At 47.5% G+C, this 24,397-nt stretch overlaps 1 pseudogene; it reads right to left on the bottom strand.

The window, feature by feature from the left end:
* The window catches only part of LOC131571268 (uncharacterized), a 70,919-nt pseudogene that overhangs the window by 19,465 nt on the left and 27,057 nt on the right, over window positions 1-24,397 (bottom strand).

The raw sequence follows: 24,397 nt of genomic DNA, 5'->3' as shown, positions 1-24,397 counted from the left end.
TCCCTGGGTTCCTCCACCACCTTTTCATGACTCTGTACCCTGCATTGCTCTACTTCAATTGTTTTGCCATTAGATAAAATGAAACACCCCAGGAAATTACGAAACAGGGCAACAGAAACAGTCAGGAAACAGAGCACCTCTCCTCTCAGGAAATGCAGAGAGAGGTGGAGGTTTTCAGTTTTGTGAAGAACAGGCCCCAGGGAGACTTTGTTGCCACTTTCCAAGACTTCAGAGTGGCTTAGAAGAAAGTGGGGACACCTTTTTTAACAGTTCCAGTTACAATAGAATGTGATGAATATTTTTAATCAAAATGGGGATCAAGTCTGAGTAGGTCTAAGGAAGAACTTGTTTACTCAGAGCATAGTGCAATACTGGCACAGGCTGTCCCAAGAGCTTGTACGTGCCCCATTCCAGGTCAGGTGGCAAAGGGCTCTGAGCAACCTGATCACTTTAAAGATGTCCCTGTTCATTGCAGGATTTTGGACCGGAGGACCTTCACAGGTCCCTGCCAGCCCAGCCCAGTCTAGGATTCCTCACCATTTTCAATTGAAGAGCAGCAAGAGTGGAGGTGAGGAGGAAGGGGGCTCAGCTGATGCCTTGGACTTGAGTGGAGAAGGAGCCCATCCCTCAGAGCCTGTTTCACCTGCAGCCCCTTCACATTTTACCTTCAGGAGCTCCTTGGCAGACCAGCGCTTCTGCTCATCTGTCTGCAGGCAGCAGCTCAGGAAGTCACGCAGGCAAGACGAGAATCTGTTGGGCTGCCGGAGCTGTGGTCTCTCTCCCCTGGCTGTCAGCTGAGCCTACAGAAAAAGGAAACACCAGGCTGCACCTGCTACTTTCACATCTCTAGATGCTCTCCCAGATCCCATTGGTTAAGCTCCATTCTGCAGTGGCAGTTCCTGCCCTGGCAGAGACCCAGAGATGACTTTCCTTTACCAATCAATAACACAGACCCTGATGCAGCCACAGCTTTTCCACCATCCTGCTGATCTTTCCTTGGCAGCTGATTTCATTGACTGACCTAGTAAGTGGGAACTACATCAACCAAAGCATGTTTGCTTCCCTGAGGATTCACACCAGCTTAACAGGCTTTTTGGAAGAGGGACTTGGCTATACTAACTCTACTATTTGCAAGGATTAGTACATGAAAGGCATCTCTGCAGTGTTTGTTGGTCCCTGAAACACAACTGCCATAAAACAAATCTCATTGAGCTTCTTTTCCTCTTCTAGAAAACAGTGGTAAGTGGAAGGAAAGAAAGGAAATCCACCAGCTATTCCTCAGGAAAAGAAAACAAACATTTAGAATCTGATATTCAACACAGACACATTAAGATGCATGCACAAATATATTGAGATGAAATTGCCTGCTTGGGTGCACAGGAGCCACCTGTAGCTCTGTCTCTCAATGCACATTTTTGCTTCTTTATGTGGCAAAAGGAAACCTTTTCATGGTCAAATCAGAAGAAGTGCCATGCCTATGGTCACTCTCTGCTCATTTGGATGCTCAAGTCTATGCATTAAAGGTGTTCCCATTGCAGAAAGTATTGGGTAAGAAATGGGAGGTTTGGCAGCATCTCCATGACCCCAGGCTGCAGCCTGGTATCCATAAAAATGCCCATCACAATGCAGACATCTCTGTGCTGGTGGCACTGAAATAGATGGTGACCAAAGAGACTTTGTTATTATCCTCTTCAACCAAAGGAAAATTTCCAGGCCTTAAACAACAAACACATTCTGCCTGACTATAAATAATTAGGACAGCTTTCTTTCTTTTTCCCACACCACCAGAGGTCACAAAGGGGGTTTTATCCTGTCCCTCTGCAGCTTGCTCAGCCACTGGCCATGGTGGGGAGCTGGAGTCCTCACTGTCATTAGAACTGTGCAGGCCAGGGATGGCCCTGCCCCTGTGGTAAAGAAACACAGCACTGGCGTCAACTGCCCACGTTGGATCCCAGCCCAGGCATCTGACTGCAAGCTCATCAATTTGTTAAAGTACCAAGAAACAGCCAAGGGTTTGGTGTACAATTCTAACTGCAGTTGGAGAAATACACATCCTAAACACATCCAGGCATCCCACACACATGACTGAACAATGTACAGATGACTTGAAAAACTGAAAGTTTCAAAGATCCACAAGGACTTGGAAAAGATGCTACAGTATGGAGGAAATTTGATGTGCTGTGGTTCAAAAAGGGAAAAGAAAGCAGAACTGCTTGGGCATTGCTTTGTTGGTTGTTTCTTTTTCACTTTTTCTTTTTCTGTAAAACTGTAACTGGGAAGACTCAACCTCCATTTCAAAGGATATTTATCACACATCCAACCGTTCCACTGAAAAATTCTTGTCCTTAAGAGCCACAGCTCCAACAGGGTTCAAAAAGCAAATGAGAAATGTCAGGCATGGCTGGAGGCCAAAATGGCAACTTTCTGAACTGGTTAGGTTTCTGAACTGCCACTTCCCTTCTGATGCAACCAAATCTACAGTGGATGCTGATGTGCTGCAGGGACATTTTTAGAAGGGGACCTTGGTGGAAGTGGGGCCAGCAGATGGCAATGGGATTTTGTCCAATGGCACATGCAGGACATGGACAGGTGAGAAAGACAGTGGGATCAGTGAGTATTTGCTCCTTACCAAAACAGGAGTTGCATTCCTGCAAGGAACTTCTCGTTCCATCATTTCAATGCCCACGATCCCAAAAGACCATATGTCCACTTTGGGGCCGTATGGTTGGCCTGTCACCACTTCAGGCGCCAGCCACCCAGAAGTGCCGGCCACGGAGCTCCGTCTGCTCTGCCCAGGGCTGAGCTGAGCAAAGAGGCCAAAGTCAGCTGTGGGGAAAACAACAAACCATGAAAGCCAGTTCCAATTAGGAAAACAAGCAAAAGAATTCCCCATTCTCAGTCTAAGAATGTGCTCTTGAATCTCCCAGAGAACTTTTCACACTCGGTTTCCTTCGGGCTTTAGCCAAGGTAGTATGAAATTGGCCACATCCAAAAATACCCAGGTTTTTTAACACTCCCTCCAACAGTGGACTTTATTCCCCTGAAGCTTTAGATTGTAGCTCACTCCCTCTGGAAGGGACACACACAGACCAAGAGCAGTCTTGACTGCTTGTGGTTCCTTCTCATACCTCTGTGCACATTGCAACTGTGCCCTCAACTCACAGCAGGGGTCCCTGCACTGCCACCAGCACCATTTTTGGGGAGCTGGCAGTCACTCAAAGCAGCCCCACACCCACATCCCTGGAATGCTGCAGCTGACCAAGAATATACTGACCCAGCTTGACAGAACCATTGGTTCTGAGAAGGATGTTGCAGCTCTTCACATCTCGATAGATCACATGGTTTGAATGGAGAAAATCCAGTCCTCGCAGGCACTGAGCAAGAAAACAAAGAGGAGGGCAAAAATAAGTGATGGGATTTTATCACACAAGAAAGGAAACAAAGAATCTAAAAGATTCCCTCTGCAGGGGAATGGGCAGTAAGGCAGAACACAGTGCCACTGAGAGGAAGAGCTTGCTGCTCCAACACTTGCAGAGCAGGACCTTTCTGAGGAAAGGCACGTCAGCTTCTGAAAGAGCAACAGCACCTGCTCTTGTAGACTGTCCCCTGCAAACCAGCCAGGATGACTGCTGCTGCCGTGGATGTGCTATCTCCATGCAGAAGACAAATGAGGGTTTTGCTGAGAAAGAAAAAGTCCCTCCCTTTGGTGTGGAGCAGATCACTTTTGGGTGGGAGGCTGCATGACAAAGGTTTTATTGCTGGCCTCAGCACAGACTTGGAAGTATCACATCGGTCACCTTCCTGAAGTAAAGAGCATTTTGGCTGCACTCCTATCTTTTTAGATGAGGACTGTGAGAAAGGACTTTTTTCTTTGATGCTTGTTTCAAATCCTGCCACCAGCACCTTTGCTTTCACAGGCAAGGAATGCAGTGAAGACAGACTCCAGGAAAACATTTAGAGAGGCAAAGTGGAGAACAGCAAATACAAATACATGAGCCAGAGCGAGAATACAACAGCAGGAGATAAGAGTACTGGCACTGAGTACAGGGAGTGCAGGGGCACTGGCAGGCCTTTCACTTGAAGTGCTTCTACTCTCCCATAGCATACCAGCGACACAGAAACAAAGCTTGGCACATGAAACCTCTCCTGTTCTGAGCCCCTGTTTCCCAGACAATCCTGCCCTCAGAAACACAGATGGGATTGCTGACCTCCCGACAGATGGCTGCCATCTGGTCTTCAGACAGGCAAGTCTTGCTGATGATGTCGCTCAGAGTGCCTCCATCCATGAACTCCATTACTAGCCAGAGTTCATCACCCACAAGGTAGCTGGAAGAAGGAAACAAGGGTGTGGAGATGAACATGCATTGCTAGGTTGTGCCCTTCCTTGATTCTTGTTTCAGGTTCCTTTGTGACTAGGACAGAATCAAAGGAATAGACATTACCTCTCAGCTGTGCATTGTTTGCAATCTGTGCAGAAGAAGAAAGGCACAGCTGTGAAAAAGGAGATGTCTTAGATGGCTAGCAAGTTAAAAGTGCAGTTTAGTAACAGCCCAGATAAAAATATGTCAGGCATAGTGTTTCTGGAAATAAGCAGAAATTTCCAGAAATTTCTGGAATTTTGTTATTATCCTCTTCAACCCAAGAGTCTTCCTTGCATGCACAGCAATGGAAAAGAGGGGACACAATCCATGGTAAATTTATGTTAGTTTATCCAGATGGAAAAAGACACTTGAAAAAAATCAAGCCCCAAAACAAAGTGGTGGCTGTGAACTTACAGGCTATTGATTTAGTAAGATATGACTGATCCAGGTTTATGAGTAATTTTCAAACTATGTACGCCAGAGAAGACTCGTGCAGACAAGATGGACTCTCTTCCCATCCATTAGAGATGAGAAGAGCAATAATAATTGGCCAATAATTACAGCTCTATTTTCTGCCACTGACCAAGTGGGATTTTACCTTGCATGTTTGCTATATGTAAAGAAACATTCACAAAATCTCACCTGTCTAAATAGTTGACCAGGTTGGGATTCCTATTAATTTTCATGACCATGAGTTCATTTGCTTTCAATTTCTTCTTCCTCAGTCCTTTTAGATTTATTTTCTTTATGGCCACCTAAAATGACATTGAAAATCAGTAACTTGAGAAGTTGGTGGCACGAGACCACAGCGCACATGGAGCGAGTGATTTTGCAATGACACAGCTGAGCTGTGCCAAACTGCCTTGTGATTAGGCACTGCAGTAATTAGGAACTGACATTCCAACAGCCCATTTCTCTGCTCCCTCGGGGGACAGTTACAGGACACCTGCAGCCACTGACGTTTTGTCTTGACCACTTGGTAACAGTGGTGTCTAAACTATCACCCCCAAGCCTCTGACCACACTCTCTGCTGCTTTGTTTGGGATTCAGAAGAAGTAATCCATGCCTTAATACTCTGTGGATACATCTTGGGCCACGGGCAGGACTTAGGGCTTTTAGGGACACCTTGCAGATCTCTCCCTATGTGCAGTTCCCAAGTGCAGCACTGCAGGTGGCTAAGGAACTACCAGTAACTTTCAGATGGATTTGCTGGCAGCCAGAAATGAGAATGCAAGACTTTAAGCTGTAGCCCCAAAGACCAGTGAGGTGCTCTAAGGCACCACCTTTGTTTTAGCAATGGAGAGCGAGTGAGCGTGTCCTTCTCTGAAAGGAAGCGCTGCCCTGCGTGCCTCCCTCCCAGCAGCTGAGGAGGACAAAGTGCCAAATGTATTTTGCAGGCTGGCACCACTCTGTGCTTCTTGTGCCTTTTCAGCACGGCTCTAGCCAAAGCTCCAGCCACAGCTCACACCAGAGGGGAAAGCCACTAAGAGCAGCAGAGTCTGCGGGGCCTGTTGACATTTACCTCTCCTCCTGTGGCATTGTCAACTGCTCTGCACACATCCCCAAAAGTCCTAGAAACAAAAAAAACAGCAAGGAAAGTAGAAGCCATTTAGATCTTTCAGGGAAAGCCAGCCCACTCAGGAGGTCTCTGCTATGAGTGCCAAAAACCTGCAGGATGCAGGAGAGCTCTGCCAGAAGACAGATGATGGATTTTCCTCTCAAGTGCAGGCAGTGGGCCTGTTCCTGAAGTTCTTGGGTTTACTGCCTCAGCTCAAAAATAAAGCTGCGTCTTTCATCTCAGGTTTCAGTTTCTAAACTGTTCAGTTTTTATCCTGACCACAGAGTATTTCCTTCAGCAAACTCTCAGAAAGAAATGTTCCTGAGAACTGTTATCTGACAGCTATCAGGGAGTAGGTTTCTCCTTCAGGTAAGCAACTTTCTTCCCTCTTTATTAGGATGGCAGTATGAATTGGAGATATAAAAAAATGCTAAGGAAATTAACACAGAAGTGTCTCACACTTGAGAGATGAGATTTTCCAGGTCCTGTTCCTTGCTGCAGGCAAGACTTTGGCAGCATGGAGGTGTCTCTGACAGTGCCTTCTGAGCAGCAAATACACAAATTCTGAGCAGCACTGAGAGATGGGACAATCTATCCCCAGTGTGGGAACATGGGGATAGATGTCTGTTTGCAGCTTGCCTGACTTCATAATGGATAGACATTCCACCAGAAAAACACCTGGCCCATGGTTATGTAGAAGTAACTGAGGTTGGACTCACCCACTGCCAATATCTTCCAGTTTGGTATATTTCATCCAGGGATTTTCCTTGTTTACTATTTTCCCTGAGGGAAACAAAATGCAAGATGCTGACATTAAAGCAGAGACCTCAGCTTCCAGGAGATACAAAAGGCAGCCCCAGTGCCTGGAGCTCTGAGCCCTTTGTGCTCAGCTGGGTAACAACAACAACAACCAGGCAGACAGGTCTGCAGCACAGGTGGCCAGCACAGAGACTGATTTTGTACAGTGGTTCCTGATGGGACTCCTGAATGTGCCCGTGACACCAAACTCAGGAGAAACATTTGGTACGGCTATGCTGACACCTGCACACAATGCACTGTCCCTCAGACAAGAAACACAGCAGACGTACGCAGCAGCTCCAGGGAGTCACCCTAGATCTCCTGTTGCTGAGCAGCAGCTGGGTCAGCGCGGGAGGTGAACAAACTGCCCTGGCTCCACTTCTCAGGTCGGGGAGAAAAGGCTCCTTTAGACGATGCTGCTGCTGCTGCAGCAGGTTTGGTGAAAGAGCCCGTGTAGATCTGGGACAAGAAATGAGTTGATGTCAAAAAGGTGGCTGGCAGAAATTACCCTGAGATCCCTTTGTGAAATGCAAGCCCTTAGAAATGTGCTGTCAGCCACATGCATGGCTTTTAAATGGCTTTTTTCTGATGCCCACTTCTCAAACTGGATGGATCAAAACCAAAGGCTAGTTTTATTTGAGTTCATGGTCAGATTCATGTTCCATTTTCATGGATTTTCCAAAGGATGACTGCCACAATCACCATTCTACTTCCTCTCAAGGATTCCTTTCCCCCTCCAAGAGCTGCAGACACACTTTCAGTTCCTTGTTAAGAGTTCTGCCTCCTCCCACTGCCTTCTCTTTTCCTGCACCATCAGGTCATGCTCAACCTGTAGCACTTCTGGTGGGCACTGTTCCTGTGCCTCACTCCTAACTTGGGGCCCTTCAGAGCCAGAGATTTGCTGGTAATCTTCACAGGCTGCCCGGTGAGATGCCAACACTCGCTCCTCAAATGAAACAGAACAAAGACACTACAGCTTTTTCCTGTCAGCCAGGAGTCATCGACTCTGAGGAAAGGGAAAGAACAGATTGACAAGGGATACAGACAGCTTGTTTCAATCCTCCATCTGGGTCACCATGTTCCACTGTAAAAACACCTCAAGAAACCAAGAGAGCAGGAACAGGCCAGGAGGAATCAATTTGGATGACTGCTGGCCAAAAGGCCAAAGGACAAGTCCCTCTATCCAGGGCAGCAGAAGAGATTGAGCACACCCGGAAATGCCCTTCAGAGTGATTGTGATACACACTACAGCAGGATTGCAGTCAGAGGCATCACCCCACTCCCTGCTGCTCTGCACTGGAAAGGCAAGAAGGGCAGAAAACACCAGTTTGGTGACTGCAGTGACTGCATCCCTCTTTCACTCGCTTTTGTAGAGACTGAGGGAGGGGATTAAGTTTCTCTCTGATGATTTTTATTTCATCCTCCAGCTTCTTCTCCCTTGCCTTCATCCGAGTTTGAGCTGTCTGAAGCTCTGCGTTCAGCTGTGCCTTCATCTTCTCTAAAAAACAAGAGAGAGGATGTTTCATGGGGTGGGTGTCTGCCACTCTTTCACTCACCTGGTTTTGTTGATCGCCCCTCTGCTGATTGAGATTCTCCTCTTGAATTCTTCCCATGTCTTCCTTGCTCTTTCTCTTCACGTCCATGATGTCACTCTGAGCTTCAGGCAGCTCTGCTTGTGGCTCTGCCTTGATCTTCTGTACACACAAATGCAGAGCAAGTGACTGGGAACTGCCATCAGCATCGGTTTTTTTCCTCTTGCAGCCCCAAAATCACATTTATTCAGCCACTTCTTTCTGCTTCCCTACCCACATCTGCTTCCATTGCAAACCTCCTGTCCCAGGACTGATCTCTGCAGATTCCAAGGCTCTGTACTTCCAGTGCCTGTGGGATTCCTGGCCTCCTCAGTCTCAAGAGCTCTGGTTTATGGCCCTCTCCCTGCCCTTCCCTCTGAGCCTTGGCCAGTCAGGCTTACCTGGCCATTCTCCTGTGGCTCTTCCACCTGCTGCCCGAGCTGCTCTTCCTGCTCTTGGGCTGGGAACAGCTCTCCCTGAGTCTGCCATGGCATCTCTGATGAAGCAGTCTGCTCCTGCTCTTTCTCTAGAAGCACCTGCACAGAAAGCAAGAGAAGATGGGTTTCAGCTTCCCATATGACCTTTGTGGGCCAAGACTCAAAGACTGCTGGGCTCACACATTCCCAAAGCACTGTGCTGCTGCTCTGCTGGGTCGTTCTCTGTTTGAGGGGAGGCACAGATTCCAAAGTGACCCTGGCCCTACAATCAGGGGCCATCTGGGACTGAAGCTCCAACAGCCTCTCAGGCAGCTGACAGGGAAGCTGTGGCATTTCTCAAGGGTCTGGTGAGGGCCTCCCTCTGCTTGTGCCATGTCCTGTTTGTCTTTCAGTAGTGACTGACACCCTGCCCTGTCCCACAGCTCCATCCTGGCTCTGCAGGTGCTTCCTGGGTGAGCTCAGCCCTTGTGAGAGACACTTCTAGAGTTCATGTTCTCTTCACCACCTAAAACATGGAATACTTCACCACTCTAAGACAGGCAGAAAATTAAAGAATTAACTGGGGCCTTCAGGGAAGAAAAGGCTGGAGGAGAAAAACAGCTCTGAGGGGAAAAAAACACAATATCTGAAGGGGGAAACATCTCTGCCTGCTCTGAATTGGTCGAGGGAACATGTCTCTAATCCTCTCCTGAAAGGGATGCTTTAGGTGACCTTTGCACCTCCAACTGCCTTGGACCAGAGTCGGGAATATTCAATTATGCAAATGTTACATAGTGTAGACAGACAGATAGACAGACAGACTGATGGATATCACCACTATCATCTCTGTTTACTGTCCTCTCTGTTGCTACACACATCAACACTAGGTAACAGTGCCCCACTCAGCAGCAATCCTGAGATTGCTCACCTGTTGCTTCAATAAAGCACACTCTTGGGGAATCTGGAGCATGTAGGTCCTTATGGAAAGGGATCAGGCTCAGAGCATTGCACGGGAACTGCACTCTTTGTGCATCTGTGCTTGAGCAAGTTCTTCTCCTGGACTCAACCACACTGATGGTGCTAAAGTGGCTGGAATCAGAAATGCAGCCCAGCCCCTCCTATCTCATCAGATCTTTGAGCACCAGCTAGAATGCAAAGGCATTGATTTCCTCCCCAGATTCCAAACACAACAAAAACAGATTTCTTGGCTGCAAAAAGACAGCGGTAGTGTTAGCCTGAATGTGAATTGCAAGGTGTAATTAACTAGCCTGGCAGAAGAAAAGTTCCTTCTGCACCAAGACGCACACACCAAACTATGAGTTCTAATGCAAATATATATTTCATCTTCAAGAACTACGAATGTGCAAAATAAAATTCAACCGGAATTTCTCATGGTGCTGGAAACAGGCAGGAAAGATGTAGGAAAATCAGCACAATCATCACCATGAACATTATCAAAAGCCAAGAGACAGCTGGGGAAAAAGACTTTGTAGAACTGAAGAAGAACTCAAGAAAACTGCAGAGCAGTCTCACAAGCTAAACACAGCTTTCCAACAAGGGAAAACAAACAAAGCCCCGTGACCTACAGCACTACCACGCGCGCCCTCAGCCACAGCACTGCAGAAGCCCAGAGACAGAGCTTCCATGAGCCAAGCAGCCAGATGCTCTCCCAGAGGCACCAGCCCTTTGGGCCTCAACATCACACGTCAAAGGCCAAGTTCTGCTGATGCTGCCTGCAGGAAATTCCAAGCTCCTGGCAGCACTCCAGCACTCAGCATCCTCAGCCAGCAACTTGAAGCACTGGCTTCTTCAAAACTTGCACCTCTGCCTTGCACTAAAGACAGCACCACCCACAAATGGCATTACGGGCTCGGAATATTCCGACTCTGGTGTGGGCAATGATGGAGTTTGTCGTTCATCCACCTCGATATGCTCCTCTTGGGCTTCTTCTTGAGGAGCAGTGAGAGCCAGGGGAGAGACAGCTGTTGGTTCTGTCAGCTGTGGCAAGAGAGAAGCATGAGGCACAGGCCATGACCTATCATTTAGAAACTAATTTCTTTTCAGATCTTCCACTACATATTCTAAGGAGAAGTCAACATTTCATAGCGACATAGCCATTCTAAGTCTCACAGACTAAAAATAAATTGGCTACCTAAAAAGAACTGTGGATGTATATAAGGTTGATATTGCTCCCTGGCTGCTATCAGGGAGCACTGTAAAATGGAGTTATTAGCTCTTGAAAGCTCTGAAATGAAAAAGTAGGAAAGCAACAATGGCTTTCCTAATGCTGCTGCTGATGTGGAAAACTAAAATTAGATCAGAATCCCATCCAGAGCTGAAAAAGTTCAAAAAATGTAGTGCAGAAGCATCTTTGCTTGCTGAAAAAGCAGAAAATTAACTTGGCAAACCACTCCTAGGAAACCAAAAGCCACCAAGCCAGCGAGCCAGCCAGCTACAAGACGGAAGTGTCACCCACTCCAGTGCCTATTGCACTTGGATTCATTGAGGGGAAATTTAGTTGGGAAACAACCCTTGTGCTGAGCACTGTCATGTAGGGATTGGTGGAAGTCTGCCTGAAGGTCCCTCATGAGCTCCAGTTTTCCAGGCTAAAGCTCCCTCAGCACCTCCTCAATGGCCTTGTGCTCCAACCCCTTGGCCAGCTCCTGTGTCCTTCTGGGCACACGCTGCGGCCCCTCCATGACTTTTTGCTTCCCAGGGCCCACAACTGCACACAGCACTCCAGCTGTGGCCGCAGCGCTGCCCAGCACAGGGCCACGCTCACTGCCCTGCTCCTGCTGCCCCACTGCTGCTGACACAGCCCACCATGCCCTTGGCCTTCTTGGACACCTGGTCCCAGGCTGGCTCTTCTTCAGCTGATCTTCTACCACACCCCTGGGGCGTTTTGACCCACATACTTTCCCAGCCACAGATTTGACCATTTGACTTCCAATACAGCATCCACCATTTCAAGATGTTCTTCTTCTTCTGAGCAACACCAGAAAGCATTGAAGGACTTGCACCTTCACCCCTACACCAGGCTCAAAGGCACTTGCCAAGGCTTCAGACTTCATCACTAAATGCACAAACACAAACTTGTGCATTGATGCTTTTCTGCCTCACCAGGAGGCTTCATAACTACTCACTTTCTTTCTTTGGCCACACAGGATAAGAATGGCCCCCCACAGCTTTATGGACAACATAACCATCTCAAAACCCAAAAGAAAGCTGAGCAAAACGACTTAATAGAACTGAAGTAGAACTTGAGAAAACTGCCAACCAGTCTCACAAGCTGTGATGATTTGACATTGACAGGAAGTAGGTTTTCTGGGATGTGCTGTGGTCGCCAATAGGTGCTCAGATTTTAATATTGTCACCTGGTTTGGCCCCTGAGATTTGGACACGCCACTGAGAACACACAGGAGTTAAAAGCAGTGCTGCGCCCTTGGAAGTTTCTTTTTTTGGATTTCCGGCGGGGGCTGCAGGTCAGACCTCCCCTGCCCAGCGGGGGAGGGGAAAGCCACATGGTCCGGGAGAGGTAGGCCTGGCCCTGAGGGGCCCATGGGGGGAAGAAAGAAGTACTGGGAAGCACCAGGCAGACCATTACCACCTCCCACCTCGGAAAGAGAGAGAGAGAGAAGAGAGAGCTGTGCTGGGGACTGTTATCTTGAAACCTGATATCATGTGCTGCCTGCATGGCTTGGCCTGTGGGAAGGGGGGCAGTGAGGAGTCCAGCCATTTGAAGGAACTTTTAACCCTTTGTGGACACTGAAAACTTTACAGAACATTACCCCTTCCTAGAAGAGAGATAACAGTAGAGGACAAAGAAGGAAATGGGCAAGTGATGAAGGTCTGGACCAGAGAGAGAGATGCTGGAGGAATAGAGAAGACGGAGTGGCATTTTTGCTGGACTCTTTTTTGTATAGCTGTGGACAGAGCAATGTTTCCTTGTGATACACAGACTGGATCCAGGGGGAGCAATGTACCAGACCCAGGAGGGTTCAGTGTGGGTACCCCTCGGCCCCAGGGGGTGCAAAAAATATGGGGGGGGACAGATGTTCCAAAGCTGAGATTGTGCCTTTTTTTTTGAGTGGGATGAGGCATCCTTAAAAGAGGAAACCCTGGAAGCTGCCCTGGTCCAGTGGTGGGAGCACTGGGCATGTAAGGAAGAGGTCACGATGGCAAATGATTTCTGGGTGTTGCCACATGTGACAAGCCCATGGCATAAAGAAGGACGCCTTCTCCTCTTGATGAACTGAGGATTGAGTATTCTAAAGAGAGGTGCCGGACCAAGAGTTGGTGATTTGGGAGATGTATTGTATTGGAAATTGGTGGGGGGAGGAGGAAAATGTTTTTGTAAGGTTTTAATTTTCCTTGTGTGTGTTTTTTTTTCTGTCCTTGTAATTTAGTTATTTTCTTGTAGCTTAGTTAATAAAGTTTTCTTTAATTCCAAGTAGGAGCTTGCTTTGCTTATTCCAGGTCACATCTCAGAGCAGACACCAAGGAGAGGGTATTTTCATAGGGGCACTGGCATTGTGCCAGTGTCAAGCCATGACACAAGCCAAACACACCTTTCCAAAATGGGAAAACAAGCAAACAAAGGCCTGTGACCTCCAGAACTAGCACGTGTGTGCTTGGCCACGCCAAACACAACATTCCAAAACGGGAACACAAAAAACAAAGGTCCGTGACCTCCAGCACTACCACCTGTGCCCTTGCTCTTAGCGCTGCAGAAGCCCACAGATAGAGATTCCATGAGCCAAGAAGCCACATGCTCTCCCAGAGGCAACAGCCCTATAGAGCCCCAACATCACAGGTCAAAGGCCAAGTTCTGCTGATGCTGCCTGCAGGAAATCCATAGCTCCTGGCAAGACACCAGCACTCAGCATCCTCAGCCAGCAACAGGAAGTGCTGGCTGCTGCAAAACTTGCACCTCTGCCTTGCTCTAAAGACAGCACAACCCACAGCTGGAACTTACAGGCTCAGAATATTCCGGCTCTGGCGTGACCAACGATGGAGTCTGGCGTTCATCCATCTCAATTTGCTCCTCTTGGGCTTCTTCTTCTTCAGGAGCAGCAGAAGCCAGGAGAGTGATGGCTGTCGGTTCTGTCAGCTGTTGCAAGAGAGAAGCATGAGGCACAGGCCATGACTTATCATTCAGAAACTCATTTCCTTTCAGATCTACCACCACATCTTCTAAGGAGAAATCGGAACACTTCGTAGCCACATAGCAGTTTTAAGTCACACAGGCTAAAAAAATAATGGGCTACCTAAAAAGAATTCTGGATGTATATAAGGTTGATATTGCTCCCTGACTGCTATCAGCAAGCAAGGTTGTCTCTCTAAACTAGAGCATTTAGGTCTTAAAAGCTCTGAAATGGAAAAGCAGGAAAGCAACACCAACATCTTTGCTACAGCTGCTGCACTAGTGAGATATTAAACTGGAACAGAATCTCATCCAGGCCTTAAAAAGAGTCAGAAACATTGTGCAGAAGCATCTTACTTGCTGGTAAAGGAGAAAACAAACAGGGCAAATCTCTCCCAGCAAGCGCGCAAGCCACAAATGCAAGTGTCACCCACTCCACTGTCTAAAGATCTTGGATGCTGTGAGGGCATGTTTAATAGGGAAACACCCTGTGTGGTGAACACTGTCATGTAGGGATTGATGGAAGTCTGCCTGATGGTCCCTCATGAGCCTCATATTGTCCAGGATAAAGCTCCCTCAGCACCTCCTCAATGGCCTTGTGCTGCACCCCCTTGCCCAGCTCCCCTGTCCTTCTCTGCACACACTGCAGCCCCTCCTTGACTTTCTGCTTCCCAGGGCCCACAAGTGCACACAGCACTCCAGCTGTGGCCGCAGCGCTGCCCAGCACAGGGCCACGCTCACTGCCCTGCTCCTGCTGCCCCCCTGCTGCTGACACAGCCCACCATGTCCTTGGCCTCCTTGGACACCTGGTCCCAGGCTGGCTCTTGTTCAGCTGATCTTCAATTGCATCCCTGGGGTCTTTTGACCACACAGCTCTCCTGCCACAGATTTGACCATTTGACTTCCAATACAGAATCCACCATTTCAAGATGTTCTTCTTGTTCTGAGCAACACATGACAGCAGTCAAGGACTTGCAGCTTCAACCCCACTCTGGGCTCCAAGGCAATGGCCAAACCTACAGACTTCATCACTAAATGCATCAACACAAACTTCCCCCTTCTGCTTTCTTGGCTCACAAGGAGGCTTCATAACTTCTCAACTGTTTTCTTTGGTTAAACGGGATAAGAATGGCCCCCCAAAGCTTCATGGACCATCTCAAAAGCCCAAAGACAACTGGGCAATAAGACTTTGTAGAACTGAATAACTCAAGAAACCTGCAGACTAGTCTTAACAGCCAAACACATCATTACAAAAAGGGAAAATAAATAAACAAAATCCTGTGACATGCAGAACTACCATGTGTGCTCTCGGCCACAGCACTGCTGAAGCCCAGAGACAGAGCTTCCCTAAGCCAAGCAGCCACATGCTCTCCCAGGGGCACCAGCCCTTTGGGGCCTCAACATCACAGGTCAAAAGCCAAGTTTTGCTGACGCTGCCTGCAGGAAATCCCTAGCTCCTGGCAGCACTCCACCACTCAGCACCCTCAGCCAGAAACAGGAAGCACTGGTGGCTCTGAAACTTGCACCTCTGCCTTGCTCTAAAGACAGCACCACCCACAGCTGGCACTTACGGGCTCGGAATGTGCAGGCTCTGGTTTGGTCAATGATGGAGTCTGGCATTCATCCATCTCAATTTGCTCCTCTTGGTCTTCTTCTTCTACAGGAGCAGCAGGAGCCAGGGGAGAGACAGCCGTTGGTCCTGTCATCTGTGGCAAGAGAGAAGCATGAGGGACAGGCCTTCACGTAGCATTTAGAAACTCATTTATGATCAGATCTACCACAACATCTTTCAGGGTGAAATCAGAACATTTTTTAGCAACACAGAGATTCTAAACCCCAGCCACCAAATTAGAATGGGCCAATTCAACAGAACTCTAGATGGATTGAAGGTTGATATTCCTCCCTGACTGCCATCTGCAAGCAACACTCTCTCTGTAAAATGCAACACTTAGTTCCAGAAAGCTATTAAATGGACAAGTAAGAAAGTGAAAGCAACTCCTTTGCTACTGCAGCTGAATACGTGGAAAAATCTAACTGGATCACAATCTCATCCTGGGCTGCAAAAGGGTAGGAAATTTTGTGCCGAATCATCATTGCTTGATGGTAAAGGAGAAACTAAAAAGGGGCAAACGTCTCCTAGAAGACCAACAAGCCAACAAGGCACAAGATGGAAGTGTCACCCACTCCAGTGTATAAACCCATTGGTTGCAGTGAGAGAAGGTTTAGTAGGGAAACAGCCCTTGTGCTGAGCACTGTGTGGTAGTGACTGATGGAAGTCTGCCTGAAGGTCGGTCAGGACCCTCCCAGTGTCCAGACTAAAGCTCCCTCAGCACCTCCTCACTGGGCTTGTTCTCCTTCAGCCTTGCGCAGCTCCTGTGTCCTTCCCTGCACACACTGCAGCCCCTCAGGGACTTTCTGCTTCCCAGGGCCCACAACTGCACACAGCACTCCAGCTGTGGCCGCAGTGCTCCCCAGCACAGGGCCACGCTCACTGCCCTGCTCCTGCTGCCCCACTGCTGCTGACACAGGCTACCATGCCCTTGGCCTCCTTGGACACCTGGTCCCAGGCTGGCTCTTCATCAACTGATCTTCTATGGCTCTCATGGGGCCTTTTGACTCATGCAGCTCCCCAGCCACAGACTTGCCCATTTACCTACTAATACAGCATTCAGCATTTCAAGATGGCCTTATCGTTTTCAGCAACACATGACAGCTGTCAAGGTCTTGCAGCTTCACCCCCAATCCAGCCTGCAAGGCACTTCCCAAAGCTACAGACTTCATCATTAAATGCAACAACAGAAACTTGCCCCTTCTGCTTTCTTGGCTCACAAGGAGGCTTCATAACTACTTACTTTCTTTCTTTGGCCACACAGGATAAGAATGGCCCCCCACAGCTTCACGGACAACACAACCATCTCCTTGCAGCTTGTCAAAAGCAAAAAGTCACCTGGTACAAAAGACTTTGTAGAACTGAAGAAGAACTCAAGAAAACTCCACACCAGACTCACAAGCTAAACACACCATTCCAAAAATGGAAAACACAAAAAGACCAGTGACCAGGTGCCCACAGCCGCTGCGCTGCAGAAGCTATGAAATAGAGCATCCCTGAGCCAAGCAGCCAGATGCTCTCCCAGAGGCACCAGCCCTTTGGGGCCTCAACATCACACGTCAAAGGCCAAGTTCTGCTGTCGCTGCCTGCAGGAAATCCCTAGCTCCTGGCAGCACTCCAGCACTCAGCACCCTCAGCCAGCAACAGGAAGCACTGGCTGCTCTGAAACTTGCACCTCTGCCTTGCCCTAAAGACAGCACAACCCACAACTGGCACTTACAGGCTCAGGATATCCAGGCTCTGGTGTGGCCACTGATGGAGTCTGGCGTTCATCCACCTGAATTTGCTCCTCTTGGGCTTCTTCTTCAGGAGCAGAGAGAGCCACGGGAGAGACGGCTGTTGGTTCTGTCATCTGTGGCAAGAGAGAAGCATGAGGGACAGGCTGTCACCTGTCATTTAGAACCTGATTTCCTTTCAGATGTCTCACTGCAACTTCTAAGGGGAAATCAGAATATTTCATAGCGACATAGGGATTATAAATCCGACCGACGAATTTAAAATGGGCCAATTCAACAGAACTCTAGATTCTAGGATATGAGCTTGATATTCCTCCCTGGCTGCTATCTGCAAGCAACCTTGTTTCTGTAAAACGCAGCTTTCAGCTCTGGAGTGAAAAGTAGTAAAGCCACAGTAATGACTTTGCGACAGCAGCTGCAGTTGTGGAAACTTCAAACTGGATCAAAATCTCATCCAATAGCGCAAAATGGACATGAAACATTGTGCAGAAGCATCTTTGCTTGCTGGAAATAGAGAAAACTATCAGGGAAAACCTCTCCTAGCCAACCAACAAGCCAACAAGGCACAAGATGGAAGTGTCACCCACTCCAGTGTCTAAAGCACTTAAATGCAGTGAGGGGATGTATAGTAGAGAAATGACCAGTGTGGTGAGCACTGTGGTATAGGGATGGATGGAAGCCTGCCTGAAGATCCCTCCTATGCCTCCCATTGTCTAGGCTAACGCTCCCTCAGCACCTCCTCACTGGGCCTCTGCTCCACAAACTTGCCCCACTCCCCTGTCGTTCTGTGCACACACTGCAGCCCCTCCATGACTTACTACTTCCCAGGGGCCCACAGCTGCACACAGCACTCCAGCTGTGGCCGCAGCGCTGCCCAGCACAGGGCCATGCTCACTGCCCTGCTCCTGCTGCCTCACTGCTGCTGACACAGGCCACCATGCCCTTGGCCTTCTTGGACACCTGGTCCCAGGCTGGCTCTTCTTCATCTGATCTTCTACCCCACCACTGGGGCCTTCTGACAATCGCAGCTCCCCAGGCACAGATTTGACCCTTTGAATTTAAACACAGAATGGTGCCCCACAGTTTCATGGACAACAGAACCATTTCCTTGATGCTTATCAATAACCATAAGACATCTGGCCTAAAAGACTTTGTAGAACTGAAGAAGAACTCAAGAAAACTCCACACCAGACTCACAAGGTAAACATACCATTCCAAAAATGGAAAACAAAGAAACAAAGTTCTGTGACCTACAGCACTACCACATTTGCCCTTACCCATAGTGCTTCAGAAGCCCAGAGATAGAGCTTCCCTGAGCCAAGCAGCCAGATGCTCTCCCAGAGGCACCAGCCATTTGGGGCCTTAACATCACAGGTCAAAGGCCAAGTTCTGTTGTTGCTGCCTGAAGGAAATCCCGAGCTCCTGGCAGCACTCCAGCACTCAGCACCCTCAGCCAGCAACAGGAAGCCATGGCTGCTCTGAAACTTGCAACTGGCACTTACAGGCTCAGGATATCCAGGCTCTCGTGTGACCAATGATGGAGTCTGGAGTTCATCCACCTGAATTTGCTCCTCTTGGGCTTCTTCTTCTTCAGGAGCAGCGGGAGCCTGGGGAGAGACGGCTGTTGGTTCTGTCACCTGTGGCAAAAGAGAAGCATGAGGCACAGACCATGACCTATCATTCAGAACCTCATTTCTTTTCAGATCTACCACCACATCTTCTCAGGAGAAATCAGAACACTTCATTGTGATATAGGGATTCTTACGCCCACTGACCAAATTTAAATGGGCCAATTCAACAGAGCTCTAGATGGATATGAGCTTGATATTCCTCTCTGGCTTCTGTCAGCAAGCAACATTGCCTCTGTGAAACAGAATTTTAAGTTCTTGAAAGCTCTGAATTTGAAAAATCAGAAGGAGACCCCAACTCTTTGCTACGGCAGTGGAAGGCATGGAAAACTGTAACTGGATGACAATCTCATCCAGGGCTGGAAAAGGGTAGGAAACGTGGTGGAAAAGCATCTTAGCTTGCTGAAAAAGGAGAAAATGATCAGGGCAAACCTCTCCTGGCAAACCAATATGCCAACAAGCTAACAAGACACAAGGTGGTAGTGTCACCCATTCAAGTGTCTAAAGCACTTGAATTCAGTGAGTGGATGTTTGGCAGGGAAATGGCCCGTGTAGTGAAACAAAGTAAAACTTTTCCAGGATAGAAAGGCGTTTTAATTTAGGTGAGATGTACATTTTTGAGTTGAGTCTGTATTTAGAAATCGTAGTTATTTAGTCAGACTGCAAGCCTTACTCAGTGAAATTACTTCAGCAAAGGACAGACATGAAGGAGGGAGACAGATTATGATAGAGACAGGGACTGCTGTAAGGGCAAGTCAACATGACCTCAGAATTTTTTCTGATTAAAAGGAACTAATGGTAAAAGTCACACGAAACCCATAAAAATGAATATGTATGAACCTATTGTGAAACTGTATGCATATGTATTTGAGAGAGATAAAGAGAGACCTGAAGTTCTCAGAGGCATGCATGCCTTTTTTGAGGAGAGTAATCTCTGCATGTGTCCAGCGCTGTAATAAACACACCGAGCTTTATAACTTTCACACAGTTGTGAGGTTTTCTTGTTTTCTCCGCAAAACATTATGGCAAGCCAAGCCAGGAATTCTCTGTCCCCACAGTGGCAGGGGGGATAGACGGACCTCCAAGGCGCATCCTAGGATTTTTTCCTGGAGGGGCTCTTCTCATCTCGACTTGCCTCCTGCGGGGACAGACAAGGACCTGCTGGCTGCGGAGGAGAATACGGTATGTACTGAGGGGCCCCCCGGGGGAAAAGAGAGCTAGGGATTAAATCACTCAGAGACTCAGAGACGTCTGGGTGCAGCTGGTGGAGCAGCTATATTAGAGATGGAGTTCATCGTTCTGATAGGGCAGAACCGCTAGTGACCCTGGGGGTGGGTTGAGCGGACCTGTGTATGTGTGTATTGGGGGTTCATCATTCTGATGGGGCAGAACCGCTGAACCCGTGTGTGTTTTGTTTGTGTGTGTGTGTGTGGTGTCCGGACACTGTGTCGTTGTATGGTTAATGCATTGTGTGATCTTTGCACTGTGTTTGTAATCCTGCAGGTGTCTAAGTGTATGGTGTATAAAAGAGAGTAGATCTACAGGAATCTACAGTGCGGGGGGGTGAGTACTACCCGTGTTTGAAGCAGCCGAGTGAGGCCTGAGGTGTGCCGGCTGCAGCAGGCTGTGGGGGCAGGGAGAGAAATGCCCTGCAGAGAAGAGAGTGAAGGAACGTCAGTGATGGTTTTAAAAGTAGTGATTTGTGTAGATTTGGTACATGTTAACCATGAGTACGAGCTCAGAGAGTTCCTTTGCCCTGGATGTTTGGACTTGATCTTCAGACTGTGTACTGTTATTTTGATAGTGTCCAGGAAAAACTGATGTGAGTAAATGCTGAATTATGGTATGTTGTGTTGTGTTTAGAAAAGTAGGCACTTTGAGAGATATGCCCTTTCCCAGTGATATTGTGTGGTGATTTTCTTCCACTGCATTCTGGTAATTTGATTCTCAGATTGTATAGTAGTGTTTGTGGAGATTTTAAGATTTTGTTTGCAACAAGAGTAGCATTTTACACAGAAGGACTATGGTATGGTGATTTATGCTTAACTACGATAAAGCGAATTAAAGGAATTCCAAGAATTCTCCCCCTCACAGCAATTCAAGCCGTGGCTCTAGTGAATTTTAGATAAAAGGGGGGGGGTGGTGCATGTGTGTCTGTGTCTGTGGGCATATCAGAGTTTCGGCTGGGACAAGCACAGCCTTTTTGCAAGGCAGTACGTAGACACAGTGCTTAATTAGATTGTTCAAGAAGAGAACTAGAAAAGACTGATATTTTGTAAAACAGAGTTTAGATAGAAGAGATGAATGAGTTTATGAGACTTCAGCTGGTACGATAGTAGGTCTGGACTGGGAACGGCCTGCTGTAAGGATTTAGAGTTCTCTGTAATAAACGGAATAGCCTGCCTTTGTGGACAATTCCTCAGGGCCTTTGGTGCATCAAGACACTGGCACGCTGCGTGGGTATTATAGTAGTGCGGTGTTTGTGAGAAAATGCTGGTATTGCTGTTCTAATAAGCATCAGGGCACATGCCCCGAGTGTAAATTAAAGGTTTCTGATCAAGCTGATTCAGAACCTAAGATCTTAAGGCTCGTGTGTGGGAAATCACATCTGATACCTGCCACCTAGAGCTGTGTAGGTGTGTGTAGGTGGAAGACTGAGAAACTACTGTGAAGGTCTGTGAAAAGGGGTTTGGGTGGAAACGAGATAGGACAAGGAGAAAGAGATAATGAGAACTGACCAGAGCAAAGAGGTTCCTAAATTAGCCCCTTTTAGAGGGGCTCACTAAGAGAAGGCTGCCAGTAGGAGCAGGTCAGAAAATAAAAAGATTTATAATACTTCATTGCAGTTAGTACTGTTTTAAAATAGGAAGATAAATGGGATGGGGTTTTTGTATGCTGATATGTCTTTTTGTTTTAAGAAACCACCCAGAATGGCAAAGACCCTGTGAGATCAGACTACCCTCTGGTCTTGGCCCTTGAAAAGGAAAACAAGGCAAAGAGAAAGCAAATCAAACGGTGTTGTTCAGCATACAGCATAAGATAGCAATGTATGAAGTCAAGCAAAGATTATCATGTTGAAATGCAAAGCAATCACAGTTTGAAAAATGAGTACATATGGTTTGTTAAAGGCTCCTCCCAAGGTAAGGGAGGAAGGATAAAGATGACCTCCCCAAAAGGGAAGAATTTTAGTCAACACAAGGGCCATATATTCAGTTTTAAATAAGGTTTTGGTACCCGTGGAGAATGTTTATGTTGTTGTGTGGGGAACAACTGAACAACTGGCCAGTCTGAGAAGGCATACTTTTGCAAACCTTTAAAGTAACATGTGTACTATGTGTACTTAGAAACTTTTGTACAATTTGCTAAACATTCTCAAATGGGAATGGTTACTCTGGAGGCAAATGATACAAAGATGTTAGGCTTAACATTAACAGACACTGACATTTAGAAAGACATTAGTAAGGAGATATTAGAATAAGTAAATACGTGTTTTCGAGGGTATGGGCCTCTGCTGTACCAGGGAGAGTCAAAAACGCCCCCCATGGTAATCAAGCTTAAGGAAAGAACACAACCAGGGAGAATTGAGTAGCACCCTCAAAAGGAAGATAGAGAAGGAATCAGCCCAATAATTGATAGTACTGGATTGAGGGCTGTCAATAAGGTAACACAAAATTTATACCCTGTGGTAACAAAACCATATACTTTACTAAATTGTTTAAAGCAAATCCATATACTTTACTAACTTGTTTAACACCTGAGCTAACCTGGTTCACTCTTTTAGGCCTAAGAGATGCCTTCTTTTGCCTCCCTATTCACAAAGCCAGCCAGAAAATTTTTGCATTCAAACCCAGCTCACATAGTCCATGTGCCTGAAGGCTTCAAAAATTGCCCACTCTGACTGGAGAACAGCTTGCAAAGACCCAGAGTCCCGGGAAGCTCCACAAGAGGAAAGGAGGCTGTTGCAGTACGTGGATGATCTTCTAGTAGCCACTCGGACAAGGGAAGCCTGGACGGTAAGCCTTTTGAATTTCCTAGGACTCCAAGGATACAGAGTCCCAAAGAAAAAGGCACAGGTAGTGAAACAGAAGGTAATCTACCTGGGGTAAGAAGTGAGTGCTGAGCAGCAGAAGGCAGGGAAGCCTTATGCCAAACCCTGAAACCCCAGACAACGAAGGAACTCCGAACCCTCTTAGGCATGGCAGGGTGGTGCCAGCTGTGGGTTTATAATTATGGACTGCTCGTCAGACCCCTCTATGCTCTTATTGCCAATGGAAACAGAGATCTCCAGTGGACAAAAGGAGCCACATGGGCCTTTCACCAGCTAAAGGCTGTCCTCATGTCGGCTCCAGCTTTGAAACTTCCATTTGTAAATAAACCATTCTTTCTATTTTTCCACACAAGGAATTACCCTGGGAATATTGGCTCAGGACTTGGGTCCATACTGAAAGGCAGTTGCTTACTTCTCTAAGCAACTAGATGCAACAGCCAAAGGATGGCCAGGTTGCCTCAGAGGTGTAGCAGCAGCTGTGCTGAATATTCAAGAGGCACCCAAGTCTACCCTAGGACAAAAATGACTGTGCTAGTGTCCCACACAGTGTCCACAGTACTGGAAGTAAAGGGTGGCCACTGGCTCTCACCATAGAGGTTTCTGAAATACCAGGCCATCATGGTAGAGCAAGGTGATGTAGAGATAGTGGTGACTAATATTGTCAACCCAGCTTCTTTTCTCAGTGGAAATCAAGAAGGAGCAGTACACCATGATTGCCTAGAGACCATTGAAGCTACCTACTCCAGCCGCCCAGACTTAAAGGACACTCCTTTGGACAACGCAGAGACCTGGTTCACTGACAGAAGCAGCTACATTGCCAGTAGAAAGCGACATTGCAAAGTACACAGTGACTACCTGCAGAGAGGTAATAGAGTCTGGACCCTTACCAACAGGGACCTCTGCGCAGAAGGCTGAGATAAATGCATTGAGCCATGCCTCAGAAACAGTAAAAGGCATTCAGAGTTGTGCATGCACATGGAGCCATCTGGAAGGAGAGGGGACTGCTGACCTCACAGGGAAAGAAGAGAAAATCTGGCTGCTGGAAGCAGTTCAGCTACCTGAAAAAGCATGTTAAGGCACACCAGAGAGTGAGCTTAAAATTGGAGGAAAGGACTGACCTGGTGGATGGAGAGGCAAAGAAAGCAGCAAAGGGTGAAGTACAGATTTTCCTCGAAGGTAAGCCATAATATAATAATACTAATCAAAAGAGATGTACAACTACAAGGGGTGGGCTACCATTGAAAGAGAGCTTCCCATTTTCGTGGTTACTAGTGAAGGAAGAGCACTAGAAAACACTCTAGGGCCTAACTACTTAAAAGCTTTTTATAGAGTGTGGCTCCTTTCCCAAAATGACCAAGGCTGCCAGTGATACAGAGTGCATTGAAATGAAGTGTTGACTTTGAAGCAGTAATTTCCACAGGCTTTCTAGAACACACATCTGATTGAAAGCATTTATTGTTGTCAGGAATTTATATGCCACTATCACTCAGGTGAGCCAACAATGTGATCCTTGCCTCCAGACTAACCCC

The sequence above is a fragment of the Ammospiza caudacuta genome, chromosome Z (assembly GCF_027887145.1).
Source record: "Ammospiza caudacuta isolate bAmmCau1 chromosome Z, bAmmCau1.pri, whole genome shotgun sequence".
NCBI lineage: Eukaryota > Metazoa > Chordata > Aves > Passeriformes > Passerellidae > Ammospiza > Ammospiza caudacuta.
This window is presented reverse-complemented; position numbering and strand designations above follow the sequence as displayed.